This window comes from Bactrocera tryoni, unplaced genomic scaffold (genome assembly GCF_016617805.1).
Source record: "Bactrocera tryoni isolate S06 unplaced genomic scaffold, CSIRO_BtryS06_freeze2 scaffold_7, whole genome shotgun sequence".
Taxonomy (NCBI): Eukaryota; Metazoa; Arthropoda; class Insecta; order Diptera; family Tephritidae; genus Bactrocera; species Bactrocera tryoni.
The window spans coordinates 20,358,926-20,376,994 of NW_024396366.1; positions in this window are offsets into that span (position 1 = coordinate 20,358,926).

The window sequence follows — 18,069 nt, forward strand, 5'->3', positions numbered from 1 at the left end:
CCGGCCGAGCTATTCAAACACGGCGGCGAAGAACTAATAGGGAGCATGCATCAGCTTCTTTGTAAAATATGGTCGGACGAGCATGCCCAACGATTGGAATTTAAGTGTGCTATGCCCAATCCATAAAAAAGGAGACCCCACAATCTGCGCCAACTACCGTGGGATTAGACTCCTCAACATCGCATATAAGGTTCTATCGAGCGTATTGTGTGAAAGATTAAAGCCCACCGTCAACAAACTGATTGGACCTTATCAGTGTGGCTTCAGACCTGGAAAATCAACAACCGACCAGATATTCACCATGCGCCAAATCTTGGAAAAGACCCGTGAAAGGAGAATCAACACACATCACCTCTTCGTCGATTTCAAAGCTGCTTTCGACAGCACGAAAAGGAGCTGCCTTTATGCCGCGATGTCTGAATTTGGTATCCCCGCTAAACTAATACGGCTGTGTAAACTGACGTTGAGTAACACCAAAAGCTCCGTCAGGATCGGGAAGGACCTCTCCGAGCCGTTCGATACCAAACGAGGTTTCAGACAAGGCGACTCTCTATCGTGCAACTTCTTCAACCTGCTCCTGGAGAAAATAGTTCGAGCCGCAGAACTAAATAGAGAAGGTACCATCTTCTATAAGAGTGTACAGCTGCTGGCGTATGCCGATGATATTGATATCATCGGCCTTAACACCCGCGCCGGTAGTTCTGCTTTCTCCAGACTGGACAAGGAAGCAAACCAAATGGGTCTGGCAGTGAATGAGGGCAAAACGAAATATCTCCTGTCATCAAACAAACAGTCGTCGCACTCGCGACTTGGCTCTCACGTCACTGTTGACAGTCATAACTTTGAAGTTGTAGATAATTTCGTCTATTTAGGAACCAGCATTAACACCACTAATAACGTCAGCCTGGAAATCCAACGCAGGATTGCTCTTGCCAACAGGTGCTTCTTCGGACTGAGTAGGCAATTGAAAAGTAAAGTCCTCTCTCGACGAACAAAAGCTAAACTCTATAAGTCGCTCATAATTCCCGTCCTGCTATATGGTGCAGAGGCTTGGGCGATGACAGCAACCGATGAGTCGACGTTACGAGTTTTCGAGAGAAAAATTCTGCGAAAGATTTATGGTCCTTTGCGCATTGGCCACGGCGAATATCGCATCCGATGGAACGATGAGCTGTACGAGATATATGACGACATTGACATAGTTCAGCGAATTAAAGACAGCGGCTACGCTGGCTATAGGTCATGTTGTCCGGATGGATGAAAACACTCCAGCTCTGAAAGTATTCGACGCAGTACCCGCCGGGAGAAGCAGAGGAAGAGGAAGACCTCCACTCCGTTGGAAGGACCAAGTGGAGAAGGACCTGTAGGTTTATGAGTTTGCGAGCCTGGACGTTTTGTCCCAATTCCCTTCTCCCCTCCTTTTCCTCCTTAAAGTTTCTAGCCGCTTGCTGGTACGCCTTCTATTTTGTTGTTTTAAAAATTCGCGCCCGTTTGTCTGAGTGTTGTTTGTTTTTTTTATTTGTTGAAATTGTTTATTTTATTTTGTTTCAAATTCGCGCCGTTTAATTTGTTGGTATATAAGTTATCGCGAGAAAACGACACACCCTAAAGTTATCGCTAGGAAACGACACACCCTAATTCCCGTCATAATAAGAGCCTACCACTCTGCACATGTCGCTAAGTTAGCACATTTTGCGTGAGAACATTGGCCAGATATCAAAGTAAACTAACCCCATGCACGAGGCGCAAGGTCAGCAAAACGTAAGCAGAGGAGCCACAACGCGATGCGGGTAGGTGGCTTGAGCTAAGTTAGGGATAATTATAAGCTTCACTTTATACTTGACAACTAAGCCGAGATGACGGCAAATAAAGTAATTTTGAATTCAACATTACATTTGAATAATTGGCGCCCAACGTGGGGCCCGCGAGTGAAAAGTTTAATAAAAAAATATAAAGTTCTTAACTCGACTCGTGTAACTACGACAGCTGGCTCACTTAAAATCAACAACAATCAACTACTTAGACTCAACGTGGACTTAAAGAAGAGACAACCTTTGGCCCGATCAACTAACCGGAAGAACCTGAACCTAATTTTAATCTATTCAAATCCAATGGAAGGGTAAGTGAGATGCTTTCCTTGAATAAATATAGCAATAATTGTGAATAAAATAAAGGAAAGTGACAGAACAAAAATTAATGAGTGATGGTCTGGAAGACCTTTTTAGAAATTTAAAGTTAGGAAGTCAGAAAGCAAATATGAACACAGAACAAATAAGCGAGTTAATTAAGGCGGAAGTTAGAAGTGCTTTGGCAGCACAAAGGTTGGAGTTCGATAGGAAGTTAGGAGCAATCCAAAACCAGGTGATGGGCAGCAGGCCAAAGGTAGAAAAATATCTAAAGGTATCTGTAAACCCACTAGTGACATGTGACATAACGCTTGATGCGATCAAATCACTTCCCGAATTTCATGGTCACATAGGCACATATGTGTCATGGCGCGAGGCGGCGCATAACGCTTATGAACTGTTAAAAAGGTACGATGGCAGTGAACGACACAACCAAGCAGTTACCATTTTGAGGAACAAAATTAGAGGGTCTGCCGATGCGGTCCTCTCATCGTTTAGTACTGTGGTGAATTTTAATGCCATTATAGCACGTTTAGACTTTACGTACGCGGACAAACATCCCGTATATCTTATAGAGCAGGAATTGTCTACCTTAAGACAGGGTTCTAGGTCCTGTCTGGAATTCTACGATGAGGTAGAAAAGAAGCTAACGTTACTAGCTAATAAAACTATAATGTCTTACGAGAGTAGCGTGACAGAAATTATAAACGAGAAATATAGGGCAGATGCCCTAAGAGTTTTCATTTCCGGCTTAAGGAAGCCCTTATGCGATATTCTTTTCGCTTCACGGCCGTCTGACCTTCCGTCTGCTCTTGCTTTAGCACAGGAGGTAGACTCAAACCATGAGCAGTATGCGTTCGCGGCCAAGTTTGCTGCCAGGAACGTCGAGGGCAACCACATTAAAAAAAATAATAATACAATTTCAAGCCAGAACAACCATAGGACAAACACTTATGATCCACCCTCAGCTCATAAGAGCCCACACTACTATAGTAATAGGCAGTACAAACCCGGACATGCACCTCATTTTACGGAAAATCAAAGGGTAAATAACGAACGTGACAGCGACAGACTAGTTAGAGCGGAACCAATGGACGTTGATCCATCCTTATCGAAATTTAATCACCAATCGTTTGATAGAGACCGAGGTGCCTATAACGGAAACAGTAATAGAACGCAACAGGGCTATCAACAAAAACATTCAGCAAATTCTGGACGTTACACAGGACCAAAGATCCAACGTGTTAATCATCTGGAAAAGGAAGTTGAGCTACAGAGTGAATCATTGTATGGTGCAGAAGCCGAACAAGCGGCGGATGACGTAAGTTTAGATCAACTTAATTTTTTAGGGGAAGGTCCCTCCTACCCTGGATTTCAAAGTCCCTAGGAGGGAAGGAAGTGAAACTTCTTATCGATACCGGTGCGTCGAGGAGTTATATGAAACCAACACCGCCTTTAAGGACACAACATTTCAGGGACACATTCTCTGTAAAATCTATTCACGGGGTTACTTCTATCATGGAAAAATGCTACATAAAAATATTTGGCATAGTGGCAGAATTTTTCATCATACCGGACTTAACATCATTTGATGGCGTGATTGGGCTCGACATACTAAACAGGGTCCATGCGAACATTGACCTTAAATCGAACACAATAAATCATGATTTTGGTGAGGAGGAAATCTTCTTCATTTCTAGTCATGACGTAAGCCATCTTAGGCTTCAAACAAATCTAGTACCAATAGACGTTAGGGAAGATTTTTCTAGGATGATCAAATGGATGAATGGGGTTTTTGCTGACCCCAATGAGGCACTACCGTACAATACAAAAGTGATAGCAACAATTCGCACGGAGGACGAAACACCAGTTTACTCAAGATTATACCCGTACCCACTGAGTGTAGCGGGTTTCGTGGACAAAGAAATCAAGGACTTGTTAGCAAATGGAGTTATCCGGCCATCAAGACCACCGTTTATCAACTCTATATGGGTGGTAAAGAAAAAGGGGGTAGACGAAAACGGACAGGCGAAGCAGAGATTAGTTATTGATTTTCGGAAGCTCAATGAAAAAACTATCGGTGATAAATACCCAATTCCTGACATAACAGGAAATCTTTCCAATTTGGGTGGTAGTAAATACTTCACCACTTTGGACTTAAAATCTGGTTTCCATCAGACTAAACTATTGGAGCGTGATAGGGGAAAAACAGCTTTCTCTGTCAAGAATGGCAAGTATGAATTTTGCCGGTTACCTTTTGGATTAAAAAACGCGCCGAGCATCTTTCAACGCGCCATAGACGACGTGTTAAGAGAGCATATTGGGAAAAGCTGTTTTGTCTATGGAGACGATGTTATTATTTAGGGCCAACATGAGAGAGCCGGTTGAAAAATCCAAATTTTTTGGGACTGAGGTCGAATACCTGGGGTTCTTGGTTTCACAAGGAGGAATAAAAACGTGTCCAGACAAAGTCGACACAATACGAAGTTTCCCTGAGCCCACCACTCTAAGGGGACTCAGATCATTCCTAGGTTTAGTGGGTTATTATAGATGTGTTATAAGGGATTTCGCTAGAATATCAAAACCATTGTCGAGCATCATGAGAGACGAATACGGTCGAGTTACTGCGTCCCAATCAAAAAAAATCAGAATTGATTTGACGGATGAACAGAAAAAGACCTTCGAAACAATTAAAGAAATTTTAGCGTCAGAGGATGTAACCCTGACATTTCCAGATTTTAACAAACCATTTGACCTAACTACAGACGCGTCGGCTCATGCTATAGGCGCCGTCCTCTCTCAGGAGGGCAAACCGATTACCATGATTTCTCGCACTTTGTCCGGGAGCGAGGAGCATTACGCTACCAAGGAAAGGGAATTGTTAGCTAATGTATGGGCATTGAAAGCTCTTAGAAACTACCTATATGGCGTATCAAAACTTAATGTTTATATTGACCACCAGCCGCTGACCTTTGCAGTTTCGGATAGGAATCCTAATTCGAAAATTAAAAGATGGAAGGCCTTCATAGACGAATGCAACGCAAAGCTAATCTACAAACCAGGAAAGGAAAATGTGGTGGCAGACGCTCTATCTATGCAACATATAAATGCTTTAGATAACACGAGCGTCGAGACAATTCATAGCGAGGAATCATCAACCCATACAATTGAAAGATCGGAAAAACCGGTAAATTGCTTCCGCAACCAGATTATTGTGGAGGTAGATACAGAACCTCAAAGAAAAACTTTTATAATTTTTGGAAAAAGGACAAGGCATATCATTTCTTACCGAGAAAAAAAGGATTTATTAAAACTTTTACAGGAGGCCGTAAACACAATAGCAGTAAACGCAATACACTGCGATCTGCATGCACTTGCACAGTTTCAACACGAACTGGTCGAAATGTTTCCAACAGTTAAATTCAGACATACGGAGAAATTCGTTAACGACATTACGAATCCGAATGAGCAGCAGGAAATTATCGCTGCTGAACATAAGAGAGCGCATCGAGCAGCGCAGGAGAACACAAAAGAAATTCTAGAGGATTATTTCTTTCCAAAAATGGAGAAAAAAGTTAAACAATTTGTCTGAAATTGTCGAACTTGCTCGCGGGCGAAGTATGATCGGCACCCAAAGAAGCAGCTTATTGCTCAAACGCCCATACCAACATATTGTGGAGAAATTCTTCACATTGACATATTTTCTACCGGGTCCAAGTGCATCGACAAGTTTTCAAAATTTGAGATAGTACAGTCGTTGAAATCAAGAACGATAGTAGATGTCAAACCACAGCTCCTTCAGTTACTCAACATGTTTTTCGGTATTCGAATAGTTTATTGCGACAATGAGAAGTCGCTGAATTCACACAGCATCAAAGCTACATTAAAGAATCATTTCAATATCGACATTGCGAATGCTCCACCACTACATAGTACATCAAATGGTCAGGTGGAGCGATTCCATAGCACACTAATGGAAATAGCACGATGCCTTAAACTTGACAAAAATCTTGATGATGTTGAGGAAATTGTCCTTTTAGCTACGATTGAGTTTAACAGGTCCATTCACACAGTAACGGGGATGAAGCCCCTTACCGTATTTCGTTCAATTAAAGATGACAACCAAATACCATGCCGCTTAAGAAACGCACAGGAAAGAAAACTAACAACTCATAATAAGAAGAGGCAGGATAGGGAGTTCCTTGTTGGAGAAAAAGTACTTGTTAAAAATAACAGGAGACTAGGCAATAAGCTTACGCCTCTTTATCCTGAGGAAGAGGTGGAAAAGGACTTGGGTACAACAGTTTTAATAAAAGGGAGGAGGGTCAATAAGGACAACCTTCGTTAAACTTAATCTAGAACCTAGGTGTTTCTAATGATAAACAATTAACAAAAAAGTTTCATATATGTTTTTAGGATTTTCATAACTTTGGCCATATCAATATCGGCAACGACAGGAAGGTTAATCGATTATACCAATGCAAGGTACATTCCGGTGGTCGGTGAGGACCTTGTAATTTGGGAGAATTCAGGACACATCAAGCATGTTACCAACTTGACACTTTACGAATTACTGAGAGACGAGACAATTAATGCCACAGACCACTTTCCTCAGTCACATATAAGGAAGTTATTAGACGCGGACATAAACCAGATAAATAAACGCTCACCACAGACAGAAGAGAAGCCTGAATGCCCTAGGGACTGTCCTGAAATACATTACTGAAACTCCTGACCATGACGACTTCAATAGATTAATGAACACAGAAGAACAGCTAATTAACTCGCAGGACAAACAGTTTACCATAAACACTCAAGTACAGAAAGAAATCAATAACCTTACCATTACAGTAAATAAAATCCTGAAGTTAACAAAAGAAAGAGAAATAAACACCGGGCACCTTTATGACCTACTTCTGGCTAGAAACAGAGCAATTATTATGGAATTAAATAACATTATAACAGCTGTCACTTTCGCCAAAATTGGGGTCTTAAGTCCCATTCTCTTAGACAGTAACGAAATAAATTTCATAAGAGAAGACGAGCACTTCACTGACCTTACCGTGGCCGATGTTATGGCAGTAGCTAGAATTAAGATATTACAGTATAATAACATAATTTACTTTTTAATAAGATATCCGATTCCTATGTTTAGATGTAAGAAAATTAGTATTTTACCAGTAGCTCGTGGCCACCAAATTCTGCACCTTGAAGAATCCATCTTAGCCAAGTGTTATAACCATACCGTAGCCGTAAAGAACTGCAGCGACACAACACCAACGTTTTGCTTACCATCTCCGACTACATCATGCGCTCTGCAACTACTGACTCGCAACGCCGCTAATTGCAGTACAACATTTAACAACCTCACACCAATTTCACCGATAAGTGACGACCTTGTTGTTGTTTAGTTGGAGCTTGTCTTTTATTGCGCTTAGTGCTCTCTTGCAGTTGTGTACTGTGCATGTATGTAGTCTGATTTATTAATGACGAGCTTGTTTAGAATTACACTATGTCCATAGTTCTGCTGGTTCCAACCTCCCAATTCTTTTATTCTTGTCGCCGCAATAGCTGCTGTTTTTTGAATAAAAATATCCATTGGTAGTTGAGCGCATCAGTCGGACATGACCTGATTGCACCAGTAACACCCGCACATGCTGCTCTTTGTATACCATTTAATTTTTTAATGTTATATTGTTTGTTCAGCGCTGGCCACCATACCAGAGCTCCATATGTAAGTATAGGTCTTATGACCGCCGTATACATCCACATGACTATACTTGGTTTGAGGCCCCAATTCTTGTTGACGATTCTCTTACAAGTATAGTAAGCCAAGTATGCTTTGTTGATTCTTTTTTCTATATTTATTTTCCAGAAAAATTTGGTGTCAATCTCCACCCCCAAGTATTTAGCTGTGGGGGATAGACTGAGTGTTGTACCGTTTAGTACCGGAAGTTGAAATTGAGGTATTTTGGTTCTGCTTGTGAATAGCATCAGTTCTGTTTTGTTCGGGTTAACTCCTAGTCCATTGTTTTTAGGCCATAGGTTTAACCTTCGAAGTGCTCTTTCCATAATCTCGCTGACTGTTGAAGGAAACATGCCTGATACCAGCAACACTATATCGTCTGCATACGCCACTGCTTTCACTCCTCCACCGTTTAGTTGGAGGAGTATTTCGTTCAGCGCTACAACCCATAGGAGCGGAGAGAGGACCCCTCCTTGAGGCGTCCCTCTACTCACATAGCTTGTTTGTATTGCAGCGCCGTTTGAAGCTATAATCTTCCTATTCTCAAGCATCGATAGTATCCATCTGCACACAGTAATCATCTATGCCACCATGTGCCAGAGAGTTAATTATCGCATTTACTTCTATGTTATAGAAGGCGCCCTCTATGTCTAGAAAAGCAGCCATGGTGTATTGTTTGTGGTGTAGTGATTTTTCAATTACACTTATCACCTCGTGAGTTTCGGTTGATCGGCCCTTTATGTACGCATGTTGGGACTTCAATAACTTCTCCGCCATTATTGTTCTTACGCGTAGATCTATTAGCCTTTCCAGTACCTTCAGCATAAAGGAGGTAAGGCTTATAGGCCTAAAGTCCTTGGCATTTTCGTGTGTTCTTCTGCCAGGTTTTGGAAGGAACACAACTTTACTTCTTTTCCAACTTCTTGGGATGTAGGATAATAGAATGCTAGCTTTGTATATATTTTCAAGTCTTTGAACCATTGGTTCTACCAGTTTTTGCAACATTATGGGCATAATCCCGTCAGGACCTGCCGCTTTATGTGGTGCAAAACTATTTATGGCATACTTGATTTTGCTTTGTCAATTATTTGGCTTTGATAATCAGCTGCGTTCAACGGTGGTTCTGATTGAACCCTCGTTGAAGGTGTTTGCTGACTCCCGGGGAAGTGTGTTGTAATTAGTACCTCCAGAGACTCTTTTGCCGAGGAGGTCCAATCACTTCGCTCCGTCCTAATGTAGGCAGTGTTAATATGATCTTTGGATAGCATTTTGCCCAGCCTAGCGGTTTCTCTGCAACTTTCTATCGATGTGCAGAAAGATCGCCAAGAGTCGTTTTTAGCTTTCCTGACTGCTTTTTTGTATCTTTTCATAATATCTTTATATGGCTGCCATATTTTGGTTCTAAAACTCTCATTGAAAGTTTTCCTTAGTTGTGTTCTCAAATTCTTGAGTTCACTGTTCCACCAAGGGAGAGACTTTCTCTTTTTCAAAACTGTTAGCGGAGTAGATTTATTGAAAGTTGTGGTTAAGATTTTTTCCAACTTCTCTACTTCTGAATCTAGTTCTTGAGGATTTCTAATACTCTTATTGCCTCCCTTTTCGAGGCATTTTGTTGCTATTCTGGTATATTTTTCCCATGCTGTTCTTCTAGGGTTCCGGTATGTGAGAGGAGCACTGTACCTCCCGCGGATGCTGAAGAGTATCCAGGAGTGATCCGACATGGAAGGCTCATCGGATACCCTCCAGTTATCCACAACGAGACTGTCTGTGTCTGTTGATAGCGTGAGGTCAAGCACTTCCTCCCACCCGGAAACCTATCAGAGCTTGGAAAAATAAAAGTTGGCTTATCGCCCTTGTTGCATATACTTAGATTACTATTTAGAATATACTGCAAGAGTGACTCACCTCTGGTGTTTATGCTGGAGCTACCCCATACGGTGTGCCTTGCGTTTGCATCACACCCTATTAGGACATCTTCTTTCCTGTTCTCCTCTACTAGTCTGGTGAGCGGGGTCGGTGGTATGTCTTCGTCATGGGCCAAGTAGACCGAGACTAAGAAGAAGGGCTTTTCCTTCTGTTCCACCTTTACCTCTATGATATCTGCTGTGCTGTAATTAGGACAGAGAAATGCATTTATACTTTTATTGATAAGAATGCATGCCCTAGGTTTACCTTTGTTCCGTGTGTAAAACAGGTTATAGTTGCTGCTGTTTAGCCCTTTAATGTTGTCTTCTTTGACCCAGGGCTCCTGTATTAGGCTGATGTCGATGCTCCCCTCGTTCATAAGGGTTATCAGATTCGCTGTAGCACTCTTCGAGTGCTGCAGGTTTATCTGTACGCATCTAAGGTTGTTATTGGGCATCTCGGGTTTCTTCGATGCCCACATTCCTTAGCAACTGGCTGGCGTCGTCGACCTCTTCCGTGTCGTCTTCGTCAGCCGCTTTGTCGCCTTGGAAGATTTTCAACCACGCCTTGCGAATACCGAAGCTGATTTTGTAGTCAGTCTTCTTGAGAGCCTCAATGGACTCATCGCAAATGGCCACTAGTATTGGTCTGCTGGCTTTATTTGGTTTTTCCTCCTTTATCAGCTGCCACTCATCTATACCAGGTATAGATTTGTTCTGCAGCTTGATACACCTCAGGAGTTTTTCGCCTGGCTCCTCTAGTGGGGTAACCAAATGCGAGCACGAGGTCTTTTTGGAATGTCCCTGGCGGGTATAAGCCTCAATTGGAGGCCTACAAAGGCGTTGCTGATTTTAGCGACACTACCCGTCAGGAAATCCAGGGAGGTCTGGTCCGCGCACTTGATGACCCTGTAGCCCCTGAGGGTCTCAGAGGAGTCAAACTCCGGGTGAGGACCCGCCGGATTGTCGAGTACATAGCTTAGCACCATACTTGACAATCTGACGTCGATCTCCACCCATATTTCCTGTACCGTGCTCGGTGAGGAGGAATTCCCATCTAGGCTATCTCTGGCTACATCGCAGAAATGCCTTGCCGGTGTTGCGCTGCTCTGTTCGCCTTCACTCCGCCTCGGTTTTTTAGGCAGAGTTTCGGGTGTTTCTGTCGTAGAGCGATTCCTTTTTTGTGAAGTGCTCTCCTGTCTGTTCTCTACTAGAGGTTCTGATTGCTTCCTTTTCAGGTAGCTTTCATATTCCTCCACTATTGCTTTGAGGCGCTTTGTTTCTGCCTCATCAACTGGGGTGCAGGCTGCCTGGTCTTTGGCTATCTTCCCTAGAATGAAGACTGCCCTCTGGTACCGGTTTTTCCTCAGTTGATTCTAGGATTTTTTGCGCTTCTTTTTGATTTCCCCTTTGGCCGCCAGTGCACTTTGGTTGGTGCTCATGGCAGCTTTGGAGGTGGACGCTTCCTCCCTTATGTTCGCTGTTGTCACTGCTGTATCTGCCTGTATACTTAGGTTGGTATGTCCGGCAGTACTTTTACTCGTCTCCTGGCTGGACATGTCGCTAAGTTAGCACATTTTGCGTGAGCACATTGGCCAGACATCAAAGTAAACTAACACCATGCACAAGGCGCAAGGTCAGCAAAACGTCAGCAGAGGAGCCACAACGCGATGCGGGATAATTATAAGCTTCACTTTATACTTGACAACTAAGCCGAGATGACGGCAAATAAAGTAATTTTGAATTGAACATTACATTTGAATAATTTATATATTTGTTTTACTGCTGGAACTCGCGCACAGTGTTTTCTGGTTTTGTTTTCTTGCACATTTAGAACTTTGACTCTTTGTTTTTGTAATATTTTCGAATTTGTTTTTCTAATACTTTTCCTGCTTCTAATAGCACTTGGCACGAAGTAAATAAACAAATATCAATTCAAATCAAAAATTTTTGTTGTTTTTTGTTTAGAAGTGTAAATTTAAACCATCGGTGATTCTATTTTATTATCCATAGCATTGTATGGATATATATACATTAGGGTGCTTCAAAAAAATTTTTTGAATTTTTTTTCAACTCTTACCCCCTCAAATTGTTAGTGATTAATAAAACAAAAATTCCTCCCTCAAGCCAGGACCTGTAGTTTAACTCTAAGGGGTCGCTGTTTTTTTTTTTAGTTTCAAACACGTTTACCATAGGTATTTTCGTTTTTTCACAAAAACTAAAATTTCACCAACTAATTTTCGTTCTTAAAAATAACCATCACACACATAAATTTTGTTTGTATTTTCACAATTTCATTAGAGGAATTATAATTTTTATAATTAAAAATGTTAAAAAATTTAATGTTAATAAAAATAAGTGTCGATACACGGGGCAGCGAGAATCCTATTTAGACTTGCTGGAGCTGGCGATCGAGTTTTCGCGGATGGAGGTCGAAAAAGTATAATCGCGGTAGAGTAGAGGTGTTGACGCTGCGCAGTGTCTTAGCGAATGTATACTCGTAGTATATGATCGAATTGTATGTGTCGAGTTGAGTGCGCTTTCCTTTTTTGTCCATCCCTTCGATGAGTGGGTTGATGAACAGCAGTGGTGAATTGAGCTGTGTTTTAATAGGGTGCGCCAGTTTCCCCGAGTAGAGTGGAGGGAGGCTTAACTCATTTAACTCTCATCGAGACCCTCGGGTCTGGCCAGGCATATTTTGTTATACTCTCGCAACAATGTTGCTAAGGAGAGTATTATAGTTTTGTTCACATAACGGTTGTTTGTAAGTCCTAAAACTAAAAGAGTCAGATATAGGGTTATATATACCAAAGTGATCAGGGTGACGAGTAGAGTCGAAATCCGGATGTCTGTCTGTCCGTCCGTCCGTCTGTCCGTCCATCCGTCCGTCTGTCCGTCCATCCGTCCGTGCAAGCTGTAACTTGAGTAAAAATTGAGATATCATGATGAAACTTGGTACACGTATTCCTTGGCTCCATAAGAAGGTTAAGTTCGAAGATGGGCAAAATCGGCCCACTGCCACGCCCACAAAATGGCGGAAACCGAAAACCTATAAAGTGTCATAACTAAGCCATAAATAAAGATATTAAAGTGAAATTTGGTACAAAGGATCGCATTAGGGAGGGGCATATTTGGACGCAATTTTTTTGGAAAAGTGGGCGTGGCCCCGCCCCCTTCTAAGTTTTCTGTACATATCTCGGAAACTACCATAGCTATGTCAACCAAACTCTACAGAGTCGTTTTCTTCAGGCATTTCCATATACAGTTCAAAAATAGAAGAAATCGGATAATAACCACGCCCACCTCCCATACAAAGGTTATGTTGAAAATCACTAAAAGGGCGTTAACCGACTAACAAAAAACGTCAGAAACACTAAATTTTACGGAAGAAATTGCAGAAGGAAGCTGCACCCAGGCTTTTTTTAAAAATTGAAAAAGGGCGTGGCCTCGCCCACTTATGGACCAAAAACCATATCTCAGGAACTACTATACCGATTTCAATCAAATTCGGTATATAATATTTTCTTAACACCCTGATGACATGTACGAAATATAGGCGAAATCGGTTCACAACCACGCCTTCTTCCAATATGACGCTATTTTGAATTCCATCTGTTGCCTTCTCTGTATAAAATATAGTACATTAGGAACCAATGATGACAGCGGAATAAAACTTTACAAAAATACGGTATTTGAAAAATATGTAAATGACGTATAATGAAATCTCGATTATCACTTTATCATGCGGGAGTATAAAATGTTCGGTGACACCCGAACTTAGCCCTTCCTTACTTGTTTTTAAATGTTATTTAAATATATTTAGAGTGTAGCAAACGACGTGCGCTTCCAGGTAGCTTCCTAGAATTTTATTGTCTATAGAATTCAGAAAAAAATTCAAGGATATCGTATCGAAAAGGACACCAATGGTGCTTGGCTAGACCCCATATATTTTGTATGAAAATATATGAACTTTGGTAAGTTTCTATCACTTCGCACGGTTGATTTATATGTTTTCATATTCGTTACATGTCCAAATTGGTTTGTATGTTTATCTAGGTCAAACACTTTAGCCGCTAGAGCGTTTTAAAAGGTTAAGAAAAATGTAATTTTTCTCAAAATGTTACATCTTTTGTGAACGCTATTGCCACGCCAAGCGTGAACAAGGCAGTCAATTTGATTTCAACCTAATCGAGAGGTAAAAAATTTTAAAAATGTATCTATATTGTACATATGTATATGAGCGTAAATACAACACGTATTTCCATACAAATGTATGTACTAAATAACTAATATCCGGATTTTCGAACGCCCGGCTGAATTTACTCTATATGATTGGTTTTACACCTTAAAGTATTTACTTGGTTTTGATTCTTGCAAGTTGCAAGAGTAGTCAAGTTCCACCTTTCCTTACTTGTTTATATTACTTTTGATTTACACATGGAGTGAAGTCTGTCGGATGTTCGAAATACCTAATATTAGTTGAATATATTAGGTCACAACGAAGGAGCGAGTACAGAGGCATGAAATGTTGAGGTCGGCAACACCCCGGATTTCGAAGGGAATTTCCTTCCCTTATCGGTATTTATCAAAATATTAAAAGTACATAGTACTATAAACCTAAAACTAAAGAAAAAGTTTTAATATAACAAGTTGGGAAGGCCTAAATGGAACCGAAAGTTCTTGGAACTGGCAGGATTTAAAGCCACACTAAGTAGCTTTGTGTGTAAAATGTTAGAATGTAAAATAGGGTCGGTAAGCAATTTTATATAAACATATATTATACTGGCGGACCCGGTCACGCGTTGCTGTGGCTAAATTTTTTGTTATATTACATTGTAGTAAACTCTTCACGGGGAACAGTTACCCCTTAATATAATGAAATTAGACGGAAACGTTAAAGCTGGTATAAGAATCCACTGGATTGGAAGTACTTTTAATGCGATTGAACAAAATTTTCATATTATGGGATTTTGTAAAAGAATTAATTAAAAAATTTTTTTTTGTTCTTTAAATTTCTAACAAATAGTTAAAAATCTTTAAGAATATAATTCAATATATTTAATCTCAATTTAATCTAGGTCTAATTGGTGAACAATATTTTTGAACATGCAACATATAGTTGACCATGAGAAAAACATGGATTTTCCAAATCTGCATATTCGGAAAAATACTCTGAGTCAATTAATTTTTTCCCTCAAGAACAGTGCACAAATTATCTGGCAGTTTAATGCTGTTAAAACGCTTGCGTCGTGTCTCTCTGTTTCGCGCGTTGTTGAGGTTACATATTTTCGGTGGCATTCGACTTAAAATGATAATTTCCATGTTTAAATATTAAATAACTGAAAAACATGCTATTATAACACATTGAAATGAGGAGTGCAAAATAATTTTTAATAGAATGAATAAAATAATGAAAATAAAAAATTGGTAAATACATTTTTGTAAATCGATTAACTATCATTAATAAATAAATCAATAACATAAGAAGCAACCGGAAAATAAATAGCTCGATAACCAAATTTAGTTACATATATCCTGGAGCCTTAGCACTTCTTATCATAAAAATTCATACATATGTCATACATTGTGATTTTATGTATAGCAAATTTAATAATATAACTATGTGATAATACTTACATGTACATATTTTAATTAAACATTTTTGAACAATCAAGCATTAATAATTTAAAAGCTAGTATAATTTCACTGTATTATCTTCACTATAAAAAATTTAATTTACATTTCAGTCTAACTACCACATGGCCGGTTATGCTATCATTAGAAATTGAAAAAGTAAGAATAATTGAATATTTTATTCCAAATTATTTTTCTATTGATAGCATAGCTTACATTTTAATTTATAATAGCAATATTATTTTATTTCAAATTCTTTGTCTATTATTTGGCAATCACAATTATCCGTTAGCTCCAAAATATTGTAACAGATGACGTTAACTGTTGGGTGGAAATACCCGTGACCGGACAGCATCTGTGTTATGTAATAATTTACCTCGCCGTGTTTTCTATTGTACCACATCTCTATTTCTTTAATCAGTTTGGCGGTCCATCTTCCTTTGCTCTCCCTTGTCCACCGATCTTGCCAAAGTTCAAAAGTTTGCTTCCTCGCCTGTTGTCTTGTGACCATCTGAATTTCTATTCCGTCTTTCTTCCATAGCCACAGTTGTCTTCTCTCCTTTGCGAGAAGGTCTATTGAGATGACGCCGCTTATCACTAGCACTGCGGGTTCGGATACAGTGCGGTACGCCGAGGCGACTCTTAGGGCTGCTGTCCTCTACACTTTAACAAGCACTTTCCTCCTATGTTCTACCTTTAATGTATCGGCCCATAATTCGCTCCCGTATAATAGCACTGACTGTGTTGTGTCCATAAGCAATTTCCTTCTGCTTGCTAGTGGGCCTCCGGTGTTTGCTGTAAGTCCTGATAGCGACATGGTTATATTGGCTGACTTTTTTGCAGCATGTTGTATTTGAGCCCAGTACGTTAATTTGTTGTCCATTCTAATTCCTAGGTACTTTAGGGTTTTCGTCGTTTGAATAGTTTCTGAATGAACTTGCATGTTTACCTCCAGCGGGATGTGTTTCCTAGTGAGCAGGATCAGTTCTGTTTTTTCTGCAGCTAGGCTGAGGCCGTGTGAGTTCAACCATGTCTGTGTTCGCAGCATAACTTGTGTCAGTCTGCGCCTGGCCATGTCGGTGTTAGGCGCGGTTATGACGGCGGCGATGTAGTCTGCATAGCCAACGAGGTAGCAATCGTCAGGCATTTCAACGTTTAAAATTCCGTCGTAGCTGGCGTTCCATAGATTTGTATTGATCCCTGCGCTGCTCCAGAGGATATTTCCTTACTTTGTGGGTCGTACAGTAGTTTCCTGTCTTTAAGATAGCTTCGTATCATTTTCATTAAGGCGTTTTGAAGCGGCTTTCTAGAGCGTCGATCATATTTGCCCATTTTGCGCTATTAAATGCATTTCTTATGTTAATTGTTGCAAGGAGGACTATTGGCCTCGAGAAGTTATTATTTCGATGAGCTTCCTCGACGCTGCGTACGACGTCTTCCACAGCTCCGATGGGGGACCTGCTTGGTCTGAAGATATGTTGTCGCTCCGATAGGCCTCCAGCATCGTTTATGACGGCTATGATGCGGGGTTTCAACAGTCTTTCTAGTAGCTTTCCTGCTGTATCTGGCATGCATAGTGGTCGGTATGCTGATGGTGTTCCTGGGTCTCCTTTGCTTTTGCTTATTAGGGTCAGATGCTGCCTCTTCCATATTTCTGGGAAAATGCCCTCGTTCAGACATGCGTTATACATGGATAGCATTAAGTGCGGGCGTTACGTAGCGCTTAGCTTTAACCCTTCCATTGGTATCCCATCAGGCCCAGGGGCTTTTTTGGTCTTTAGAGTGTTTGCTGCCGGGTTCATTCCTCCAACCCACGGATTTTTGTTTATATCGTTACGTAGCTCTTCCCATTTATCTTTCTTTGGCTTTGTTATTGCGTCTTTTAGCTCAGTTTTTGCAGCTTTATATTCCTTATGCTCTTCCATTCCGTTTCTTCTTCTTCTTTTGATTCTTTTATATCGTCGTCTTTTGCGCAGGCAAGTTTATCGAAGATTTCGGAATTCGTCCGTCCACCAGTAAACTGCTTTCTTTGGGTGTCCGCCTTTTATTTTGGGCATTGCTACTTTACATGCCTCAGTGATGGTGCTCAGAGTAGCTTGGACAATCAGCCTAGCTGTGCTACTTGCGTGCTATTTTGGTGAGTTTTCATCTATGGCTGCGAGGAGCTTTTCTGAGTCTAGCTTGGAAGCGTTCCATTTACGTGTTCCTCATCTTTTCGTCGTTGCTGGATTTTTATCTGGGCTTAAGAGGTAGGATATGTATTGGTGGTCGCTTCCAGTATAGTCTTCCAAAACTTTCTCCTCGCGCAGCTGGCTTGTGAATCCTTGTCGTGCAGCATCCTTTATAGCATCGTGCTTTGCTTGGAAGTCTGTGATAGGGTCGCTTGGTGTCAGGTAACAACTTATTACCGTGATGATTTCATTTTCTAACCAGACAAACCCGTTTCCTCTCCCGCTGTTTTGTTTTTTTTGGAACTACTCCTTTCCATTGCTTTTGCGGTGATGTCTTCCAGCCATGTTCCATCTTTCGCAATACGACTCGCACGACCGAGACCCTGGGATGTGATCTGTTTGGGTATGCTTCTCTTCTATGCTGAGGCAACAGCTCGGTGAATTTTTGCATTGTTTCAGCTTGCGCCCTTTGCATTCACATTGTAAGT